General features: G+C 35.4%; 1 protein-coding gene and 1 long non-coding RNA gene across 18 annotated transcripts in view; one reads left to right on the top strand and one right to left on the bottom strand.

The window, feature by feature from the left end:
• Window positions 1–24,499, bottom strand: part of STARD13 (StAR related lipid transfer domain containing 13) — a 514,444-nt gene that overhangs the window by 278,353 nt on the left and 211,592 nt on the right. The gene's annotated exons all lie outside the window — the stretch shown is intronic.
• Window positions 9,604–23,387, top strand: LOC144295706 (uncharacterized). The gene is made up of 4 exons (XR_013362789.1): window positions 9,604–9,670; window positions 14,202–14,336; window positions 17,762–17,869; window positions 21,121–23,387. It is a non-coding gene; the product is annotated as an uncharacterized LOC144295706 (long non-coding RNA).

Here is a 24,499-nt window from a genome sequence, read left to right as displayed (position 1 = left end):
GTTTACCTAACACACCTATTTTCTCTGAAAGGTACATCACAGTCTTCTTGAACTTAGGAACAATAGACAACACTTTAGCACTACACATAATGGCCATTTTAAACAGTAAAATCAGCAGTTAGGGGCACCTGGGTAGCTCAGTCAGTTGGGCGTCTGCCTTTGGCTCCAGTCATCATCTCCAGGTCCTGGGATCAAGCTCCACATCAGATGGGCTCCCTGCTCATCCTCTCTCTCTGCCCCTCCCCCTGCTCATGCTCTATCTCTCTCAAATAAATAAATAAGTAAAAATCTTAAAATAAAAAACAATCAGCAATTAAAGTACAAAATGTGACAATTCGGTACTAAATAGTGAAGAGGAAGGACACTTGTTTACAGTATAAGAGCTGAATCAAGAAAGTACAACATCTCCTTATATGGATTTCCATATAATTTTAGACAATTAAAATCATTTTCAACAACACATATAGAATAACTTCTTACGTTCTGGCTACAAAGGCTAAAGATGCAGGGTTTTTGAATTTGCTTATTCTAACTCAGATGAGTAGTGGGGTGTTCTCCATCACCCAGGTCCCCTTCAAGTCTGCTGGTAAGTCCTGTTACCACACTGCCTTCCTATCTAGGCTATGTTCATGGTCATTATCTCCCCATCACAGAAAGCCTGAGAGCTCTGTAATGCAGCTGGTGGTTAAAAGTCAGGGGGAAAAAAGGCTTCAAGCATCATGAAGATAGGATGCCAACAGAAATGGAATGCATGCCCAGTACTGTCTGGCTTTTTGCACTTTTGCTTTTGTTTTTATTTTGGCATTTTTCAGTATTGTGAGAGCATTTTTCTAAGCAACAATGGGTAGAAACATTTTAATCATAATTGTGAAAAATCCTATTCAAAAGTGTCATTTCAGGTGGAAATTATGACCTTTGTAGTGGCAGGTATTTTTAAAAGCACACAGACTACATATATTCCCTGGTGGGTCTTTGTCTCTGAGCTTAAGTGAGCCTTGCTATTTCTGCATTACTGCCCAAGCTGTCACCTGGAGCTCTGTGGGACTGCTTGCATCTGGAGTCTGCTGGATCATTGCCTCAACTGCCCCAATGGCAGGTGGCAGTTCTTCTTACAGAGCAAAATCATGGGAAAAAGTAATTAAATCTACAGTGAAATAAATGTCCCTTAATCTTACTCTATTCTCACAGAATTTGCATTATTCTTATTGCTTTTAATCTTAATTGTGGTAAATTATATATAACACAAAATTGACCATCTTAACTATTGCTAAGTGTAAGTTCAGTAGTGTAAGTACGTTCATGTTGTTGTGCAACCAGTACAATGAGGAGAAACACAAAATGGGTTGGGATCACATAGCCATGATCACATCATTTATCTCTAGGTAATAGGCTGAATTTTAAGTTAAAAAGAGCACAAAATAAACTTCACTCCAAGGGCAAATGTAGTCATTTCTTTGTTTAAGATTCTGACTACTTTAAAGAAGTAGGTAGAAGTAGTCCAAGTCCATTGACAGGCAAATGGATAATCAAAATATGGTATATATATTCAGCTTTAAGAATGAAAGAAATGGTGAGACACATGCTACAATATGGGGACGTCATGTCAAGTGAAATAAGCCAGAAACAAAAAGACAAGCACTGTACAATTCCACTCATAGGAGGTACTAAGAATAGTCAAATCCATAGTGACAGATGGTTGCAAGGAGCTGGGAAGGAAAGGAAAAGGAGAGTTGTTACTTAATGGATACAGAGTTTTCCAAGATGAAATATTTCTAGAGATTGACTGCACAACAATATGAGGGCACAGAAATGTCAACTTACTCAAGGTCACCCAGCTAGTGTGGCATGGAACCACAGTGCAAACTCAAACACTGTTGTGCCGGAATCTTAACCATCACCCTATGAGTCAAAGAATAAAGAGAATGACCCTTAAATTAGAAAATGAGAACAAAGAGGTTGCAATTTTTTCTCCTTCCCATTATGCATCACAATGTTTTTGTTCAGTTACAAATTATGCTGGTGAATTATAGATTCTATGGGACAGAGGATGGAAGAGGCAGATTTTTCTACTACCTTTTCTCTTCTGTTGCTAGAAAAAAGCTCTGGCACACAATGGTATGTTTTTCTCCACTCTAGGTATCAGAGCTTGGGCAGTGGAAGTAAGCATAGTACCTGCCTGGCTAAATACTGTCAAATTTGTTTCAGAACATGCCAGGTCAGCACACATAATATCCATCTGGGAATAAGATATAGCTATTCCTATTTACCAGTCTTAGCTGGAAGTGCAAATACCTTACAAAGAAAGGAAGACACTCCATAATTTCAGCTTCTCTTTATGTTGTACACAAATGTCAACCTTGGGACCCACAGTTTTTCTCAGCATATCCTCCTTAGTTTAATCTTCCCCCCATTTTTCTGATCTAGTCTCCTTTCTCCTGTCTTCCTTGCTCTCTGTGTCCTTCACCATGTAGTGTATATTTGATATAGCATCTCAAAATTCCTCTAATGCCACTCCAGTTGAACTTGAAAACACTGAGGTGATTACTAATTTATTGCTGTCTTCTCCTAAGTGCTTAATGCAAGCTTAATAAAAATCAATAGCTATGTATGCCTCTCCATTGTAGAAATATGCTTGTGATATATGACTAGGTGAGGTAGCTATTGGGTGATTTATTGGAAATCTTCTAAGATAATCTACTACCTCCATTTTATTGGTGTCATGGAAGATGCTAATAGTCAAATAAATGGAAGTAGAAGCAGAGCAGATGGAGAACAGCAGGTGCTATACACCCTCTTCTTCAAAAGGCTTATTGGTAGCACAGAGGCTAATGTATGGAATGGGGACATCTTGCCTGATCTGAATAATGTCTCAAGAGAATTATAATTAGGATGCTAAATGCATTTCCAACCAAAAGGGCAAGGTCACAAACTTTCGCAGCCATCAGGCTTTATCTCCTATTCCCAAACTCACTCATTTCTGTTAACAAAGAAGGACTTGTCACTGGCTCACCATCTGCAGCACCCACCCAGAATGCTTGGCTTCCTACCTTCTCAGTGTTGGAGAAGAGCCGTACCTTACAAAAGGGGACCTCTTATGAGGATTGGTTAAAATCAACTGCCTACATTAAAAGAGAACTAGACTCTCTAACAAAATAATTTCAACTTTGTCTTTTCAACTATCCTCACAGGGTGGTAAAATGGAGTCATGAACTGCCCTGTGCACTCATCCTCTTCTAGATCCATACAAAACACTTGAGTCCTCTGGCAGAGAGCATCCGTAGACTATGCTCAATATGGGATTGTGCAGGAGGTGAAAACTTCCAACCTCAACCCAAAACATCAACAGAACATTGTGTCACCAGCTCAAGGAAGAATGTGCTTCATTTTCTTCACAACTTCTAGAAATTTTGCATTTCTTTCTAGCCATGCTTCCCCCAGTCCAGCTGCTTTGAGTATTAAAATCACCTCAAAAGTATTTAATGTTTAACAAGGTTTTTTAAAAAGAGAAGCTATTTAATTTACTAGTCTTACCTCTATAATATCTTTGGCTCTATTTCATGGCAATATCTCTGACTTGAAATATTTGAATTCTTCTGAATATTGGAACAAAGCAAGATTTATTATATAATTGATATGACATTAGAATTTATTAGAAATAACATATGTTAATGAACAATCACAGCTTTCTAAATTACATTTAGAAAATTTCCTACCTAACAGAGCTAGTTCCTGGCAATGGAAATAAGCACCATTTTCCAGGCATAAATACGACATAGGCATAGACATGACAGCAAGCAAAGACTATTTCTACCCTGTTTGTTATACTTTTCCCCATTTCCTTTCTTATTTGCCAGAAGTGGACTATCAGTTGAGATTCCATGCTTTTCACTGGGATTTCAGCTGTTGTCCACTCTCTAGGGACACCCACTCTCCTCAAATGCATTTCTGTGGTTGGCTTCTGTTTAATCCTTCTAAGGTCTGGGCATCCTAGCAGGTTGTGCCACTATGCACTTCAGCAATGTCTAGGCTGATGTTCTGAAAAAAACACAGAGAATGTGGGAAGAATCTTACAAGCTAAGAGAGTTCTTGATTTTAGTAGGCATGGAAAGAGATGGGTTTCTTTGGAAAGAATATTTTTATTTATTTTTATTTTTATTTTTTTGGAAACAATATTTTTAAAAATAAAGAAGTACTGCATTAATATCTGACAAAGAATCATCCCTTCAATCATTCTCCTTATTCTTTACTGTTTATTTTTTAAACTAGCCTCATTGATGCTTTGAAACTCTTTGGTTCAATTTTGCATCGTTATAGGTGACTTACAAAGCAATTGGCAAATGGATAAGGCCAGTCCATGGACCCTGTATGCCTGAAGACACTACTCTTACAGTCAGCTTCACTTCAAGCTTTTCAGGCTTCACCAGGACAGCAGAAGTATACATCCAACATTTAATTCTAAGCAAAATTTTGTCATCAAATGATAATAACTTTCATGCTGTTTTGTAAGTACAGAGACTCATTGGAGTTCATCTGAGGACTCTGAAGATCTTTGGAAAAAATCTCCAATGGGAGAGAGTAATGATGAGGATAATAATGAAGGCCAAGGATCAACACATCTTTTTTTTCTGCTGGGCTCCCAATGGGCAAGTCAGCTTTACCAATGGATCCTGAAGAAATACCTTCACCACAAAGCTTAATTCTGAATTTCTAAGTGCACACTCATTTTCTTATAGGATCATCTCCCTTTGGAACGCTGACTGAAAGTAGTAGACTGGAAGAATCTGCACTATATTCAACATTCAAGTACTTCCCCATTAAGCATAAAGGGGAAATTGAGCAAGAACACTGGATTACAATGCAGGAGGCAGGCAAACTGGCGTCTTGGCCTACTACTAATCACTCACGCGTAATGGTTAAGTCTAAGCAAGTCACCTAGTTAGGGTTTCCATTTCCTCCCTTTTAGAATGAAAGGGTTGGACTAATTATCTCTAATCATTTTTCCATCTTTAAAATTCTTTGAATCTTAGATTCAAATTATATGGCACTGTGTAAAATAAAGCAAGCCTACAGTTTGATATTCCTTCCATTTTTACCCATTTATGTGGAAGCTTATAGAAATAATATAGGAGTACCGTAATACAAACTAAAATAATATTTGATATTAAAACACAATATTCTAACATTCTCTCTTAAAAGATTAAGTAGTCTATAGAGAGGGTACATCTGATTGGTCTTGACCATGCAGAACTCTCCATACATAGATCTATGAAAACAAATTTGAATATGTTCAAGAAATGAATGATTTATTAAGAAATGAAAATTGCCAAATGACCCACAACAAAAGAAAATTTAAACAGAACATTTGCTATAAAACAGAATGAAAAGGTGAGTAAATATCTCTCAAGTTCTAATTAATTATGCAATGACATCATTGCAATGGTATATAAAATATTTTTTATCATGAAAAAGTTAGAAATAACCCTCATTTACTTTATATAACCAGGACAACTTTATACCAAAGATAGCACAATGTATAGGAAATTGGAATTAATCTCAATTATAATAGGTACAAGATTCTAAAATTAAAAATTAGCAAATATCCAGCAATATATTAAAATAGTAATACTCTACCTTAAAAAAAGAAAACAAGAAGAAACATAAGTGAATTACATTATAACCTAGGTGTGGGAAAAGTTAGCTTCCTAACTTTGACTCAAAGTCCAAGGACAATATAAGATTGACAAATTCAACCTAAACAAAGCAAAACATCACAAACAAAACAAACATTTGTATAGCAAAACTGCAGGAGCAAAGATAAAAGACAAATGACAAAGTAGGAGAAAATATTGGCAATGTGTATAAAAGGCTAATATTCCCAATACATATACAACTTTCAAAACTTGAAGGTAGAAAAGATAAAACATTGACAGAAAAATAAGCAAAGGACATGAACAACAATTCTCAAACACAGACAAAACACAAAATAGCTATTATACATATGACAGGATGCTGATCTTCACGCATAATAAGAGAAACCTAAACTTAAAGTATACTAAGATATCATTTTAATTTATCAGACTAGCAAAATTAAAAGCCTGATATTATATTAAGTCAGTGAGGCTAGGAGAAACAAGCACTTTGATATATTGCTGATGTGAATGCAAAAGGAGCCTTTTGGCCAAGCAATCACACTTCTAAAATTTACCCTTTATGTATCCTTGCAATATAAAAATACAAATGTGTAAGATTATGCTTTTCAGCATTATTTGTATTTACAAAATGTTGAAAACTATATACATAGGAGCAGGTTGGTAAAACCATGGTCCATATACACGAGAGAGTGCTATACATCTATTAAAAAAATTAAGAATCTTCTTTAATTGATAAGGAGTGCTCCCTAGGATATATTGTTAAGTGATACAAGAAATACAAAAGAGCATAAACAGAATGTTAACTTTTGTGGGAAAAAAAAAAAGAAGAAATAAGAAAGTATACATGTATTTGCTTAGGTTACCTAACACACACAAAAAATTATCCAGATAGAGTGCAAATGATAAAGCAAAAGTGGCAAAATGTCTTAAAAAATGATAAAATGTTAAAAATTGGTTAAGTTTGGGTAATGGTTATATAGGTAAATTGAGTCAAAGAGCATACAGGGTTTTGTTTTGTTTTTTTTTTTACAAATTTCTTGTAAGCTGGAAATTATTTCAAAAAGAATGTTAATAATATTAGCACAATAATCGTAATATATTATGACCAGTAAAATCATTCCTAGGAATGCAGGAATGATTTGAACTAAGAAAAAAGAAATAAATATATTAATACATATGAAAAGGTAATTTATTTATTTATTTATTTTAAAATATTTTATTTATTTATTCATGAGAGACAGAGAGAGAGAGAGAGAGAGAGAGAGAGAGAGGCACACAGACACAGGCAGAAGGAGAAGCAGCCTCCATTCCATGCAGGGAGCCTGATGTGGGACTTGATCCCAGGTCTCCAGGACTACACCCTGGGCTGAAGGTGGCGCTAAACCCGGGCTGCCCTGAAAAGGTCATTTAATCAAGTAAGATTATGTGGTAATTAAATAGAAATTCTAAGTAAAATAATGGTAATTTTAAAAAATCATTAAAATTTGATGAAAACTATCAAAACAGGAAGTTTATTTTAAAAAAGTGAAACATTACACCATTTCAGTCAAATCAGGATATAATTAGGGATTTCTGCTATCAGAAGTTATAATTAAGACAGAAAAATAAAACAATTAGTATAAATATTGGGGAGAAAGATAAAATTAGTTATTTTTCCCAGAAATACTAAGGTTTTACTGTAGGTTTTACCTGCCTGGGAGAGGGAAAGATTTTAGTTTCAATAAACCAAATGGACTGAAGATTTTAGATATAATTGAACCAGACCAGGCCCTACTCAGAGCAAGTAGTTATGAGATAATAAAGAATAGATATTCAGAGAAACATTTGCAAAAAAGACATATCAAGCTGTTGACTGTGATAACATTAAGCCTGACAGAAGAAACTGTAAACATTTCTGACTATATAGAAATAAAAAAAACATATGCCAAAAAATATATCTTTGAGAAAATGATTTATAAAGCAGATGAGACATAAAGAGTCTATAACTTCAAAAAGTTCTTACAAATTGATGGGTAAAAAAGACTAATAATCCAATGGGGAAAAAGCATGAAGGGACAAAATAACAGAGAACTGATTATAAATAGTCAATAAATATTTAAAAATATGGAAAAAGACAACATAAAATAAAGTAAGATATCACTTTGTGCTTCTAATACTGGAAAAAATACAATAAGGTCAATAATAACATTGTTAATAGAAATGTGGGCAAAGGGGTTTTTAAATATATTGCTGGTGGAAATGTGAACTGATATAGTGATGTGGTAATAGCTACTATAATTTAAAATACACATAATACAATCCACTCCTTGGAATCTTTACCTTAGAAATACATGCAGTAATATGCTAGTACATAGGTACTAATATAAAAATTGCAGTGTTTTCTTAGTGGCAATACTCATCAGTAGGGGAATAGTTGATGAACTGTGGCACATTCACAATAGGGAATATTGTATAGAATGAAGAAAAGAAGAAAGAAAGAAAGAAAGAAAGAAAGAAAGAAAGAAAGAAAGAAAGAAAGAAAGAAAGAAAGACGAGAAAGAAAGAAGAAAGAAAGAAAGAAAGAAAGAAAGAAAGAAAGAAAGAAAGAAAGAAAGAAAGAAGAAAGAAAGGAAGGAAGGAAGGAAGGAAGGAAGGAAGGAAGGAAGGAAGAAAGAAAGAAAGAAAGAAAGAAAGAAAGAAAGAAAGAAAGAAAGAAAGAAAGAAAGAAAGATGGACAACTGTTTCCTGCAAAAGAGAGTAGGTATAAATTTCCTAAATTGTCCTGCTAAATACAACTGATAACTCTAGGCATTATACATAAAACAAATATAAGCAGCTTCTGAAAGGCAGAAGGAAGAAGGCAGACCAGTTGACCAGTTAAGGACCTCAGGACCTAAATGTAGTTAATTCTCTGAGGTTTTCTTTTTGCCTCACATATCCTAGACTGTTTGCTGGAAAAGCTGGTAACCTGGAAACACAATTGGGTGCAGACCAAAAAGGCCCAACAAAAGCCAGCTCTCTCTAGCCAAAGAAGCATGAAAGGACAGCCTAGTTAGACAGGAAATTTTAGAAAATAATTACTCTACTGGGGCCAAACAGCACAGGAAGAAAATGAAACCTTGTCCCCTCCCTGACCCAAATCAGCAAAGGCTATACAGGGACTTCTACCCTCACCAGACTTTAACAAGGCACTCAACATGCCCTGCCAGGGATGGTGTTAGAAGAGGCAGAGTAGATAGGGAGTTTAGATTTTCATCATCACTTGTCAGTAATGATGTGCTTTCTGCCTCTTCCCTTCCCCATAGGGTGGCATTGGAAGAGGCCCAGAGGAGAGTAGGAGGTTTTACTACTGCCCATTAGTCAGGAGGATATTCACATGTCATGGTGTTAGAAGAGGCTAGCTGGGAGCAGTAGCAAAGCACTCTTACCCCCTCAGCCAGGAATGGATCAGTAGAGGCCTAGCATAGAACCAGAACTTCTACCCCTACCCAGAAATAACAAGGAGCCACCTCTCAACCTCACCCCCAGGTGTCAATGAAGGCCAAATAAACAATCTTGTTTTCTATACCCATTAAGCAGAAACAAGATGCTAGTGAGAGTAGTGTCTAGTCAGAGTAGTGTCTGAAGAAGTCAGCTAAAACAGAAGGCTTAAATAAGATGCAAGATTTCATAACTTAATATCCCAAATGTTCATGTTTTGACTGAAATTCATTTGTCATACTAAGATCCAGGAAGATCTCACACTGAGTGAAAAAAGATAATCAACATATGCCAACAATGAGAAGACAGAAATATCAGAACTATCTTACAAAGATTTTAAAGCAGTTATTATAAAAATGCTTCAAGAAGCAATTATAAATAAGCTTAAATAAAATAGAGAACTTCAACAGAGGAATAGAAATTCTTCATGAAGAAATAGAACGATGAAGAGCCAAATGTAAATTCTAGAACTGAAGAACATAATAACTGAAATAGAAAACTAAGTGGATGGACTCTACAGTAGGATGGAATGGACTGAAGAAAAGAAACCATAGTGAACTGTAAGTGAATGGCAAAACAGAAAAATAACAATTATCCATCTAAACAACAGAGAGAATATTACTTTTTTTAAAAAAAAGCCTCAGGTATCTGAAAAGCTCCAAAGGGTACCTGGGTGGCTCAGTTGGTTGAGTGTCTGCCTTCAATTGAGCCCTGAGTGAGGCTCCTTGCTCAGCATTCTTCCTCTGTTCCCCACCCCCCTGGCTCCTGCGCTCACTCTCTCTCTCTCTCTCCTTCACTCTCAAATAAAAAATCTTTTTAAAAAATTCTCCAACATCAGAGTCCTGGAAGGATAGAAGGAAGAGGGTCGAGTTGAAAAAATACTAAAAAATAATGGCTGAAAACTCTCCAAATTTGGGAGACATAAATCTATAGATTCAAGAAGCTAAGTAAACTCAAAGCAACATAAAATCAAAGAAATCTATACCAAGACTGAAAACTAAAAAAGAAGAACAAAAGCCTGAAACACTCAAGACAAAACAAAAATCGGGATCCCTGGGTGGCACAGTGGTTTAGCGCCTGCCATTAGCCCAGGGCCCGATCCTGGAGACATGGGATTGAATCCCGTGTCGGGCTCCTGGTGCATGGAGCCTGCTTCTCCATCTGCCTATGTCTCTGCCTCTCTCTCTCTCTCTCTGTGACTATCATAAATAAATAAAAATTTAAAAAAAAGAAAAAAAAGAGAAAACAAAAATCGTTTGTTTAAAACTGCTTTCTATATAGAGAAAGCAATTCAAATGACAGCTTATTTCTGATCAGAAATCATGGAGTAGGGGATTTATGGCATCATATTTTTCAAGTGTAGGAAAAAAAAAAAAAGAATGGCCAACCTAGAATTCTATATCCAGTATAAATATTCCTCAGAAATAAAAAATCAAGACATTCTCAGATGGAAAATATGGCATCATATTTTTCAAGTGTAGGAAAAAAAAAAAAAAAAGAATGGCCAACCTAGAATTCTATATCCAGTATAAATATTCCTCAGAAATAAAAAAATCAAGACATTCTCAGATGAAGGAAAAGTAAGAGAACATGTTGCTGGCAGACCTACCCTAAAACAATAGCTAAAGGAAGTTCTCTAAACAAAAACAAAACAATAAAAGAAGAAAGGAAGAATATGGCAAGCAAAAATAGGGGTGATTATAATTGACTTTCCCTCTCTCCTTGAGTCTTCTCAATTATATTGATGGTTGAAGCAAAAATTGTAGCACTGTCTCATGTGGTTCTAAATGTACATTGAGAGAATATTTATTTATTTATTTATTTATTTATTTATTTAAAGATACTGCTTATTTATTTGACAGAGAGAGTATGTGAGAGCACAAGCAGAGGGAGCAGGAGAGGGTGAGGGAGAAACAGACTCTCTGCTGAGCAGGGAGCCCAATTTGCGGCTCAATCCCAGGACTCCAGGATCATGATCTGAGCCGAAGACAAATGCTTAACTGACGAAGCCACCCAGGCACCCCTTGAGAGAATATTTAAGACAATTATATTGTAAATGGGGGAGAATAAAGGGATGCAGTGGAGGTAAATATTTTATGATTTGAACTGGTAAAATATTTGAACTGGTAAAATAACAGCAGCAAACTGTGAAAAGTATAGGTGATGTAGTACCTAGAGCAAGGACTAAAAAGGCTATCAAAAAGATATATTCTAAAACACTAGGGATGCCTGTGTGGCTTAGTGGTTGAGTGTCTGAAGTGATCCCGGGGTCCTGGGATGGAGTCCGCATCGGGATCCCCATGGAGAACCTGTTTCTCTCTCTGTTTATGTCTCTACTTTTCTCTGTGTCTGTCATGAATAAATAAGATAAAATCTTAAAAAACAAACCACTACAGATAGATAAAAATAAAATTCTAAAATCGTTCAGGTAACACAGAAAAAAAAGCAGGAAAAAGGAAATAAAAACGAAAAACACAGAAAATAGAAAACAAAATTCTATATGGCACAATTAAGACCTAACACATCAATAATTACATTAGATATAAATGGTGTAAGTGTATCAATTAAAAGACAGAAATTGGCAGAATTAAGTGGAAGAAACTCACTTCAAATATGACATAATCAATTTGAAAATAAACGAATAAAAAAGATATATCATGCAAACATTAATCAAATAGCAGGAATAGCTATATTAATATCAAATATAGTATATGATGTAGTGTAAAGAAAACTACCAGAGATATAGAGGGACATTAAATGGATATGAAAAGGTAGATTCACCAATCAGTGTGGTAATCCTAAACAGGTATGTACCAACAAACAGAGCTTCGAAATATGTGAGGCAAACCCTGGTAGAACTGAAAGGAGAAATTAATAAATGTGTAATTATAGTTGGAGACTTGAACACCTCTTTCTCCACAGTTTATAGAACAATATATAGGAAATCAGCAAGGGTATGGAATCACTCAACAACATCATCAACCAACATGGTACAATCAACATTCCACCCAAATAGCAACAGAAAACACATTCTTTTCAAGTGCTTGGTGTGTATGATATATTCCAACATAGATCATATCCTGCACCACAAAACAAGCCTCAACAAATTTTTAAAAATTGAAATAATATAGAATGTATTATCTGACCACAAAGAATCAAACTAGAAATCAACAGCAGACAGTTAACAGAAATTTCCAAATACTTGGAAACCAAACAACACACTTGTAAATAATCCATGGATTAAAGAGGAAGTCTCAAGGGAAAGAAATAAAAGTGCATTAAACTAAATGAAAATGTAAATACAACATATCAAAGTTTGGGGGACATACTAAAGCTGAGGGGGCATACTTATAGCATTAAATATGTATTACAAAAGAGGAAATGTCTCAAGCCAGTAATCTGAAATCACATCTCTCAATCTGGAAAAAATGAGGCAAAATCAACCTAAAATAAGGAGAAGCATGGAAATAAAAATAATAGCAGCAATCAATGAAATTGAAAAAAAATATTAAAGAAAACCAATAAAATAAAGTGTTGGTTTTTTTGAAAAGATTGCTAAAATTAACAGACTGTGCCAAAATTTAAAAGACTCTTTCTCTGTGACACTTGTGTGGTAGAGAGGTAAAAAACAGGCTGTAGAGTAAGAGAAAATGTTTTCAAACCACGTATCTAACAAAGGACTAGTATCTAAAGTATATAGGGAATTCTTAAAACTCCACAATGGAAAAAGGAGATTGCAAAATCCATGAAAAGACATTTCACCAAAGAGTGTATACAGATGATAAATGAGTAGATGAAAAAATTTTAACATCATTAACCATTAAGTATATATGCACTTAAAACCACAATGAGATATTACAACACACCTATCAAAATGGCTTAGAAAAAAAAATCCCCAAAACTAAAGCCAGCAAATGTTAGTGAGGATGCAGAGAAACTTTACCACTCATTGCTAGTGGGAGCACAAAATGATATAGCCACTCCCAAAAGCATTTTGGAAGTTTCTTTAAAAATCCAATCATGGAACTACTGTACAACCCAACAGCTGCCCTCCTGGGCATTTATTTAGAAGAAGAAAAACTTATGTTCACATAAAAACCTTTACATGAATATTTACAGCAGCATTATTCATAATATATAATAAATCCTTACGATGAAATGCTACTCACCAACAAAAAGAAATGAACTATAGATATACAAACAACCTGGATGAATCCCCATGAATTGTGGTGACTGAAAAGAGTCAATCCCTAAAGGTTACAGATTGTTTAATTCCATTTATATAACATTCCTGAAATGACAAAATTATAGAAAAAAACTTCAACTTAGTGGTAGCCAGAGGTGAAGGAGAGTGGTGGTGAGAGGGAAATGGGTATAGTTATAAAAACATTAGTGATCCGTGTAGGGATGAAAATATTTTCTATTTTGACTCTCTCAATGTCAAATATCCTGGTTGTGATACTGTACCATTGTTTTGCAAGATGTTACCATTGGGGGAAACTAGAGAAAGGGTACATGGGAGCTCTCTATATTATTATTCATATTACAACTGTATGTGAATCTATAATTATCTCAAAATAAAAAGTTTAATTTAAAATAATTTTTAAAGGAATGTAAGTTTGAAAGAAAGAGGGGGGAAGAAGGAAGCAAAGTAAGGTAATTTCTTTCTCTACCTATTTCCTCCTTTCTATACTACTTGACTTGATTCAAATTTCAATGACAAAGTTTTGAATGAGGGGGAAAAATGGTGCACAAAAGAAGCATAGTATGACTTCATTTTTGTTAGACAATGACATCAACCATCAAATAAAAAATTTCTGGAAAGAAGCAACATCAGTTCTCAACACAGGTTATCTTATGTAGGTGAGGCAGCGTGGGAACTTGGGGGGAGGTAGGGAGAAGGGGATTACTAAAATACAATTTAAGAAAAGGACAGAAAAAATTTACTGAAACTATCCATTTATGTGTGGGTAATATGCATAAAAGAGCAAGATAGCTAGAATTAGAACTCTGTGATTTATGAGTATGTCTATATGATATCAAGAAGACAAGTTTTATAGTAATATACCATTATGCTTCTATTTCATATAGATCAAACAAAGCACCCAACTTCTAGGTATGAATGTTGGTGTATCAATGTCTGCAACGAGAGCTACGAATAAGTCCACCTCACCTCTTTTGGCATAGTTTGTTACGCAGCAATAGATACCTGAGTCATGTTTATAGGTATGTAAATGTTTTCAGAGAAAAGAGAATATTGTGAACAAAAACTTCAGGCAGCCCGGGTGGCTCAGCGGTTTAGTGCCACCTTCATCCCAGGGTGTGATCCTGGAGATCCAGGATCGAGTCCCACGTCGGGCTTCTTACATGGAGCCTGCTTCTCCCTCTGCCTGTGTCTCTGCCTCTCTCTCTCTCTCTCTCTCTCTGTCTCTCATAAATAAATAAAATCTCTTAAAAAAAAAAAACTTCCCTATCAAAAGTGGTTGCTTAGCAGTGGAAATAGGAATGAAAGGGGAGATTAACTGTTGCTTTATATGTCTTTATATTGTTTCACTGGTTTCTCTAATTTGAAAAAATCGATTACAGAAAAAATTTACAAGGAGAAATAAAAATGTTCTATGTTCTATTGTCTTGTTGTAATTGGCCTTTGCAGAAGTGCTCACTCTCGTTTTATTGTTATTCCTACTTGCTGCAGCATTCCATAGACCTCAGTTTCAGACATTTGTGTATAATGTTGGTTTCATAAACACATTTATAAATCAATTTTCTTTAAAAATAAGGGCCAAAAGCATATGCATTGAATGTGGCTGCACATTGGCAACTAAAACATTCTTAATCTTCATTAAATATGCTATAAAAACTAAACGAGAGATAGGCACTAATAAAATTGATTTTAAAATATTCTCAGTAATGCAGTCTATAAGATACATTAGAAAAGTGCATTAGCTCACAGAACATTTTATCAGCCTGTAAAATTGTCACCAGCTTCTCTGTTCTGAACAGTGATAGAGCAATGATAAGTCTGCTGGAAGTTTATCAGAAGCATGAGAAAAATGATAATGTTTTCACTGTGGGTTGCCGTTTTCATTTTTATTAACTTTTATATTTATTGGATATTTGACTTCTTTAGGATCTTTCTGGACTTCTGATAGGCCTTAAAATTCCTGGCCAAGGCCATTTCCATTAATTCAATTCAAGAGATTTATATCTATAGTGTCAACTATGTGTTCTGGACACTGTGCCAGTGCTTAGAGAAAGAGAATGAGAGTCTTAAAAAAAGTACAGGAATTGTCAATAACAAGATAATGATCTAGTATGAAAAGTAAAACATTTAAGAAGAATAAATAATGTGCAGGAGGTATGGTCATAAAAACCAAACAAAATATATTCCATTTGAGCTGCTCTTAAGGACAGCAAGAGTTTGGCAGGCAGACAAGATCGGGGACTATATTCCAGACAGAGTGGAAGGATGGGGGAAGGAGGGAAGTGTGAAGAGCATGATGTGACTGAGGAAAAAAGTGTACTTTGTAAGGATGAATGGATCTGATTGGTAGGGTGTGGAACTGATGGACACAACACAACACTGAAATCAAACACACAGGCTCTTTTTCAATACGGGTGTCAATTCAGGGCAGGAAAGGATACTCTTTTCAACAAATGATGCTGGAACAACTATACATCCATGTGCAAAAGAATAGAGTCAGACTTCTTCCTTGGACCACACACAAAATTAATTCCAAGTGATCACAGACCTAAATGTAAGTGCTAACACTACAAGACTTCAAGAAGGAAACATAGGAGTAAATCTTCATGAATTTGAGTTGGGTTGGCAAAAGACTACTTAGACAACAACACCAAAAACATAAGCAACAAAAGGAAAAAATAGATACATTTGAATTTATTAAATTTTAAAAGTTTGTACTTCAAAGGACATCATTAGGAAAGTAAAAAGATAACTCAGAATGGGAGAAAATATTTGCAAATAATATAAATCTCATGAGGGCTTATATACAAGATATACTTTAAAGCTCTTACCAGTCAACATTTTAAAAAAGACAATCCAATTCTAAAATGGGCTTTAAAAAATCTTTTAAAAAGATTTAATAGATATTTCTTCCTGTAAGATATACCCATGTCCAAATAAACATGTGGAAAATGTTCAGTATCATTAGTAGGTAAATGAAAATCAAAACCACAATAAGATACTACTACCTCATACTCACTAGGATGACTATAATAAAAAAGACAGATAATATGTTAGTGAGGATGTGGAGAAACTAGAGCCCTCATACATTGTTGCTGGGAACTTAAACTGGTGCATTCCGCCACTATGGAAAATAGTTTGGTAGTGCGTCAAAAAATTTAACACAGAATTATTTTATGACCCAGCAATTCCAAATAGGTACCTAAGAGAAATAAAAGCATGTGTTCACACAAAAAATGTGTAAATGAATATTCCTAATAACATTAGTCAGAACAGTCAACAAGTGGGAAGAATCTAAATGTTCATAAACTGATGAACAGATAAACTTAATGCAATATACCCATACAATGGAATATTATGCACAAATAAATAGAAATGAAGCACTGATACATGCTACAATATGAATGAACCTTGAAAGCATTATGGTGAGAGGGTAACCAGTCACAGAAGACCATATAGTGTATGATCCCATTCATATGAAATATCTAGAATAGGCAATTCCAGAGACAGAGAGTAGATTAGTGGTAGCCAGAGACTAGATGGTGGGATTGTGGTGGAAATGGGGGAGTCACTGTTAATGGGTGTGGGGCTTCTTTTTGCGTGATGAAAATGTTATTAAATTTACTTTGGTGATGGTTGTACAACTCTGTGAATATGCAAAAAATGATCAAATTATACACTTTAAATGGGTGAATTGTGTGGCACATAAATTACAGCTCAATAAAGCTATTTTTTAAAAATCTAAGTTATCTTAAAAACAAAATAAAAACATACAGATTCTAAAGTCAGACAACCCAGGTTGGAATCTGCTCTCCCACTTACCAGTTAACTAAGAAGCTCTGAGCAAGTTGTCTTATCTCTGTAATCCAATTTCTTCATCTGTAAATGAATGATTAATTCCAGCTGAGATCTCAAGGGAACTTTTCACCAAGGTGGAATTTGAGCTGGTTTCAAAAATAGTGTTTTTTTAGAGTGTGAGATAAAGACCTTAAAAGGAACTAACCCTTTCAAGAACACCTAATATGTGCCAGAGCCTGTGCTAAGCATTCTATGTACATCACGCAGCTCTTTCCTCCTGCTTTGTATTTATAGCAAAAAATGATTCTGAGAGTGAAGGAGTCAAGTGACCAAGAAGGGATTCAACTGCAGGTTCAGAGTCTGCTGCCTCTGGCCTGAGTGAGGAGGGAAGGGTAGGCGATTTTAGAGAGGGAGTGAAGTCTGTCTGGCAAATAGGAGCAGGCGGGGGCAGGGAGAGGGAGCGGGGGTAGTGACAGCCTGTTTAGGAATTTGATGGCTAGACAAGGTTTCTGGATTTCATCCTGTGGGTAATAGAGAGCACAGAAGTGCTTATCAAAAAAGGCCATAAACAGAAGGGATGTGGATATATTTTTATATGCAAAAACCTAAATTTATCTTGCACATTATATAGCTCATTTGTACCTTTCAGAAACCTTGCAACACTACTCAGAATAGACACAGTCTGACAAGCTTGCCTTTAGTGAATTTTCCAGAAGAGAAACTGGTTTGCTTTCACAATGGAAAGATGACTTTAAAGGTAAATTAAAATCCCATCAGAGTCTGAGAATTTGTTAATTTGATCTGCTGATTGTTATCAAATGACAGACTGATTTAAGAATAGATAATAGAGCTAAGAATAGATAATAAAAGGCTTTAAATCTCATTAAAACCCTCAAAAGCTGAATAAAAAGTGTAGTCTCACCTTATACCAGAGTTCAGTGAAAAGGAAAACCACCGTATACGTAATTATTCAAATGGAATAGTGGATATGCATTGTACACTTGTTTATTCTATGGTGGGTTTAAGATTTTTTTGTTGTTGTTTTCTGGTCTTTGGGATTTTGACTGTACTGTCAGCAGCATGGAGCCTTATCCAAGCCTCCTACTTGGAAAGAGATTTGTCCAAAACCATCAACAAGTAGAGTGTCCAGCAAGCATTTGAAGTGCCTACAAATTGGCAAAGCTGGTATACCAAGGTTGGCACCATGCAGCTGAAAGAACAGGTAGCAAAAGTGCACTCAGGCCCATTCCAGGTGGTAACCCAACCTCAAGTCATGCTGCTAGCTTAGTACACCTGCATGGAAAGTCCTGAATGCCAGGCTGCTCTCCCTCTATAATCCAGTGCTTTTCAATGGAGAGTCTACATTTACTACAATGAGTGTCCTTGGGAAAAAAAGTGAGGTGAGTGCATTTTTGTTTACTCCAATGATGGGGAACTTCTACTAGAATTTCATGAGTATTTCGAAAAAACCATAGGACAGGACTGCACAGTGAAGAATTGCTCTGCATTGAACATGATTTCCACATCTACCAGTTAAGGTATCTGAGCTTCTCTGAAACTAAATTCTAATTCCATTTTAGACATAAATGAAATAGTTTTGACATGATTTTAATATACACTGAATTTTCCAGCAATTAAACTACCATATAAATTGTGGGATGGATGATACTGAGTTTTATTTAGCCATTATTTTAAAATGTTAATTAGGACCATCTATATTTAAACCATTTATTTTTTATTTATTTATTTATTTTTTAAACCATTTATTTTTTAGTTACTTAAGTTTTTCAACCCTGTTTCATGCATCACCTATAAAATTTCCTGTAGTAGAGTTTCCTTTTCTAATTCCTCCTTAGTATTTTCTTGCTTATGGAGGAAATTATCTCTAGTGTCTTTTTAAATGAGACTGATTGTATGCATTGACACATAATGGAATTTCAAGAAAGGAGATAGGTTTCAGTGATACTTTGTTTAATGCAAATAAATAAAGGAAACCTCATCTAAAATAGGGTCAAGGGGCACCTGGCTGGCTCAGTAGAGCATGAGACTTGATCTCAGGGTTTTAAGTTCAAACCCCAAGTTGCGTCTAGTATTACTTAAAAAATCTTTTTAAAAAATTTAAAAATAGGAGTGCCCAGGTGGCTCAACCAGTTAAGCATTGGACTCTTGATTTTGGCTCATGTTATGATGTCAGGATTGTGAGATCAAGTCCGGCACTGGGCTCCATGTTCAGCATGAAGTCTGCTTGAGATTCTCTCTCTCCCTCTTCCTCTGCCCTTCCCATCACCTGGCTTGTGGGCTCTCTCTCTCTTTCTCTCTCTCTCAAATAAATAAATAAAATCTTGAAAAATAAAATAGAAATTAAAATGGAGTCAAGAAGTCCTGAAAGAAAAGCTCTTACACACGTACCACTCACTGAAGCTTCCATAACAAGGAGAAAGTAGAAAGATACAAATTATTATGACAATGGAGGACATTTTTCAAATAGGAATTTCCCCTTCTGCTTTTAAGGAAAAGAAGGAAGATCTCTCTCTGCCCAGCAACAACACACTAACCACCACTTACAGCCAATAAGAAATCATCTCAATCCATGAGCTCTTGATCTTCTCCAAAGAACTTTTGTTTAAAACAATCTTCCCCAATTTCCTCCTAAAACATAATAAAAGCTGACCTTCTCTTTGTCTTTTTGGACTTGCCTATGGCTCACCATAGCTTGTAATTCCTCTGATATTTCCCAATAAAGTCATTTTCTGGTAAAATAACTGGCTATTTTATTTTTAAGGTTGACAGTGCCTATCCTGCCCCATGTTATAACAAAGGGAATAGATTATTGTGAGACTATGCAAGACTCTGTCCTCAGTTTATAGACTTCTATTCACCATTAACATGCCTTATAATTCATCAATTGGGTAGTCAGTGAATATGCTATAGTTGGAAGTGATTATGAGAACTTTGTATAGAGCTATTATTAATATTAATAATAATAATGCCAGTAATAGCCACCATGTATCAGTCATAAGCAGGCACCATAATCAGGACTATTCCATCTATTATCTCATATAACTCTCATAATAATCATGTTGTTATTTATGGTCACAGATGAGGAAAAAGAAGCTGAAACAGTTCAGTAACTTGCCTTTGATCAGAAGGCCATGAAGTGAAAGAGGTCCACGCTCACACTTAGGCCTCTCTGTCTTCAAAGCCCAGGTGTTCTGTCTCCAAAAAGAACAATGTTTTTCAGTTTTGGGTTAAGAAAGATAAAACATAAAAATATTATTTTGAATTTCAGAGGAAGGTAGGAGTGCTTTCAATGAATCCATTAGGGAAATCAATAATTCCTACAAGTATTTCAAACCAAAATGATGGAGGGAAAGACACTATAACTCACTCTGGTGGCTTACTGATTTTCACTAGCTATGCTATGATGATCTCCCCTTTCTCACCATTTGGAATTGATTCACCGAATACTGCTCTCCACAGGACCACATCAAACAGCAAACTGCAGAGTGACTTATAAAAAGATGTTAGAATTTGTGCTATCAAATATGGTAGTACTACACCTGCCTATGTGGCTACTGAGCATTAGAAATGTGACTAGTCTGAATTAAGATGTACTGTAAAGTGTAAAATACTCTCCAGGTTACAAATATTTAATATAAAAAGTGAAATATCTCATTAATAGTTTTAATTTTTTTATGTGCTGAAGTAATATTTTGGAGATATAGACAAAATAAAATGTTATTAAAATTATTTTACCTATTTCTTTTTGCTTTTTTAATGAGATTAATAGATTTCAAATGATGTATTTGGCTCACATTTGCACTTTGCATTATGGTTCTATTAGGCAGTGCTGTTGTGAACCGTTTGTGTTTTCAAATAACCAACCTTAAAATCGAGTCATGGAAAAAATTGTTGAATAAAAGCAAAACAACAAACAAACAAAACTCAATACTTAGTGTCCCAGAAAAATTACTTGACTAAAGTTTCTTTTTTCTTTTTTATTCATAGAGACAGAGACAGAGAGAGAGAGGCAGAGGCACAGGCAGAGGGAGAAGCAGGCATCATGCAGGGAGCCCGACGTGGGACTCGATCTGGGGTCTCCAGGATCACGCCCTGGGCTGCAGGCGGCGCTAAACCACTGTGCCACCGGGGCTGCCCTGACTAAAGTTTCAATCTTAGTTTAGTCTACCAGTTAGGAGATGCATAAACTTTGATGAATCAGTTCATATCTAGTAATCATTTAATACCTATTTTGTAAAACCATATAATAACTATATGCTTACCTCATAGGGTCGTTACAAATATAAAATGAATACTTATTTCATTCATTTAACAAAAATTTATCAAGAATCTATTGTGCACAGGTTCCAGGGATACAAAGAATAATAATTCCTGGTACCTGCTCTCAAGGAGCTTACAGTGGTAGTTACAGAATTTTATAGGAGCTGTAACAGAGAGCATTATAAAGTGTTGATGACTGGTTAACTCTGCTTGGGAATTAAGGAAAAATTCAACAGACGGATTAGGCTCTGATCTGCCTCTTGAATGTGAGGAAGAATTTGCCAGGTAGAGAAGTCAGGGAATACAAGTATCTTGTCTTCAGGTTTCCCAAGTGTGAAAAAGCAAGGTGTGCTCAGTGAATGGGGGAAGGAGGTGAGGGGGGGAAGGCAGTTAAGGCTCTGGCAAATAAACAGGAGGGGATGGGAGGGAAGGTAGTGCCCTGTATCCATTGTTGGAAGGTTCTGGGTTAGAAAGTTCTGATGCTGACAATGAACTGAAAAAAGAGGAACCACAATTACTTGGTAGCCTTAGGTGATGGTACCCATATTCTAATGTGATTTTCTTCCTTTCTTAGAGGAGGATGTTAACAAAAGGTATAAATATAAATCAGTAGGACTTAATTGAATAGTATTCAATTACTAACTTCTGTACAAAACTGGATGGGGTAAAATATTCCTTTTTTAAAGTAAATGCTTAGTTCTTTGGGTCAGGACAATGCTTCATAAAAGGGCCTATCTTTTCAACAGGATAATTACAGGGCTCCCTAGAGGAAGAGTCAGCTTCACAAAACAACTGGAGCCTACAAGAAATCATTTAGACCTTCCATTATTTCCAAAGACTGAATTAGTTGCTAGAAATAAGCATATATCAAAGTTACTCATCTGTACTAATGCTGCAGTCAATATGATTGACATTTATCCATGGGGCTATAATGGTATATGATACATTCAAGATTATATATTTGAGCATAACATATTTATAAAAGGCCATTTCAAAAGAAAAATTATGCTGCCTTTTAATTCTAGTGTTTTACTTGGGACATTATTTACAGGGGTTGCTGTTTCAAGAACAATAAAAATAAACATCGACTAATTACACATCTATTTACAAGTTTGTGGGTAGATTGTAAAACCTTAAAATGAAATTGTATTTTATTTTCAACGTTAAATTTACATTATTTAAGGGATCAATATGCTATATAGAAAAGCGGAAAGACCTGGTTATTTTAGACAGCACATAAAATAAAATCATGTTGTTATTGAATAGAAATTTTTAATCTTTTCCTTTCGGATCATGAAATAAATAGGACGTAAGGCTAAAAGGCTGTTTTTCAGCTAAGGTCTATTCTTTGCAATAAATGGTATTAAGCAACAAAACAAATTGATATGTCAGTGCTTCTGACTGAAGAGATTATTGATTATATCAAAGAAGGATTCTTAAAACAAGATAATATTCTTTCTCTGTTGACAACAAATTAGCTAGTATTGTAATTGCTTTCTGCTTTTCTGCTTTCTGGTCATGATCTCATCTTTGCAAGGTCTCTCATCCTCGAGAAGAGCCTACTTCATTTCCCAGAAGACCACAAAAGGAAGAAACCAAGTACTGATTTGTCTTTCATCATTTAGGGTTTGCCCAGGTCTGGTTTCCTCCAAAGGCACTTTAGAAGCAACAACAGCAGCAGTAAGATCAAATTTCTTGTTTTGGTCTCCAGAACTCATTATTTTTTTAAAAATTGCTACTTTTTAGGGGATATTTAAGTAAAGGTTCACTAATTATATTTGCAAAAATAATGTTTCTTTGATTTTAAGGATCCTGCTTGCATACTGGCATATTTACATTCTAAATAACAGCAGAAATATAAATGTAATAGAAAATATCTATGTGTTTTCCCTCTATGTATTCTGTTTATTTATTCTCTTCCACACTAACTGTGAGCCTCTTGAAGGAAGACACTGTCTTTTTCTTCTTTATGTTCACTATGTAATGAAATATAATGCCTGCTCAATAAATGTATACATAAAACATGGTAGTTGAAATTTATGGGCAAACAACCCATAACAACCAGCGATACCACCTCCTCCCACTCGCCCCCAACTACACTCCTTGGAAAGTATGTTTAGTGAAAAGTATATTGTCTTGAAAATCAAATAGAACCAGGTTAAAATTCCAACATAGACACTCATTGAGCAATTCAACCTCCTTGATCCTATTTTTTATATGTATAAAGTGAGGACAATACCTCCTATGTTGTAGGGATTTTTGAGGATTGAATGAATGAATATTCATAAGGAATATATCATAATGCTTTTCTGGCACATAAAAAGCACTCAATAAAAAACTGATCCTCTATCTTCCTCTAATAGCCCAAACATATCCTCTTCAAACTGGTACTTAGCAATGTGTCAAGAGGGTCACAAAGCCACTGGATAAACATGATGATCATCCTGCCACATACACTTTTCTGGATGGCACACACTTATATTAATATAAAACACTCATTTACGGATTCATTTAGTCAACAAATGTTTTTGAGCACCTGTTATGAAACAGCAGTCTGCTGGGTACAAAGGATAAAATAATAAATAAGATAGGGAGTTTCTAGTCTAGTAGGAAGGAAAGGAGGGAGGGAAGGAAGGGGGGGAAGAAAGAAGTTATAATTTTTGATAAGTGCTGTGAAGGAAACAAAGAAATTGGAGAGACAGAAACTTGTCGGGGAGGAGCTAACCTCTTTAGATAGAGTGGATAGAGGCTTTTAAAAGCAGGTGGCTTTTGGGATCCCTGGGTGGCGCAGCGGTTTAGCTCCTGCCTTTGGCCCAGGGCGCGATCCTGGAGAGCCGGGATCGAATCCCACGTCGGGCTCCCGGTGCATGGAGCCTGCTTCTCCTTCTGCCTATGTCTCTGCCTCTCTCTCTCTCTCTCTCTCTCTGTGACTATCATAAATAAATAAAAAAAAAAATAAAAAAAAATAAAAAAAAACATAAAAGCAGGTGGCTTTTAAGTTGGATAATGAACACATAGTCATAAGAGGACTTAGAGATGAGCATTTGAAGGAGAGGGAACAACAAAGCAAAAGTCATCTGAATCCCTCAGGTAAAACAAATTTCAT

This window comes from Canis aureus, chromosome 24 (assembly GCF_053574225.1).
Source record: "Canis aureus isolate CA01 chromosome 24, VMU_Caureus_v.1.0, whole genome shotgun sequence".
In the NCBI taxonomy this organism is placed as follows: Eukaryota; Metazoa; Chordata; class Mammalia; order Carnivora; family Canidae; genus Canis; species Canis aureus.
The sequence above is the reverse complement of the archived record's forward strand: the minus strand, read 5'-3'. Positions and strand labels throughout refer to the sequence as shown.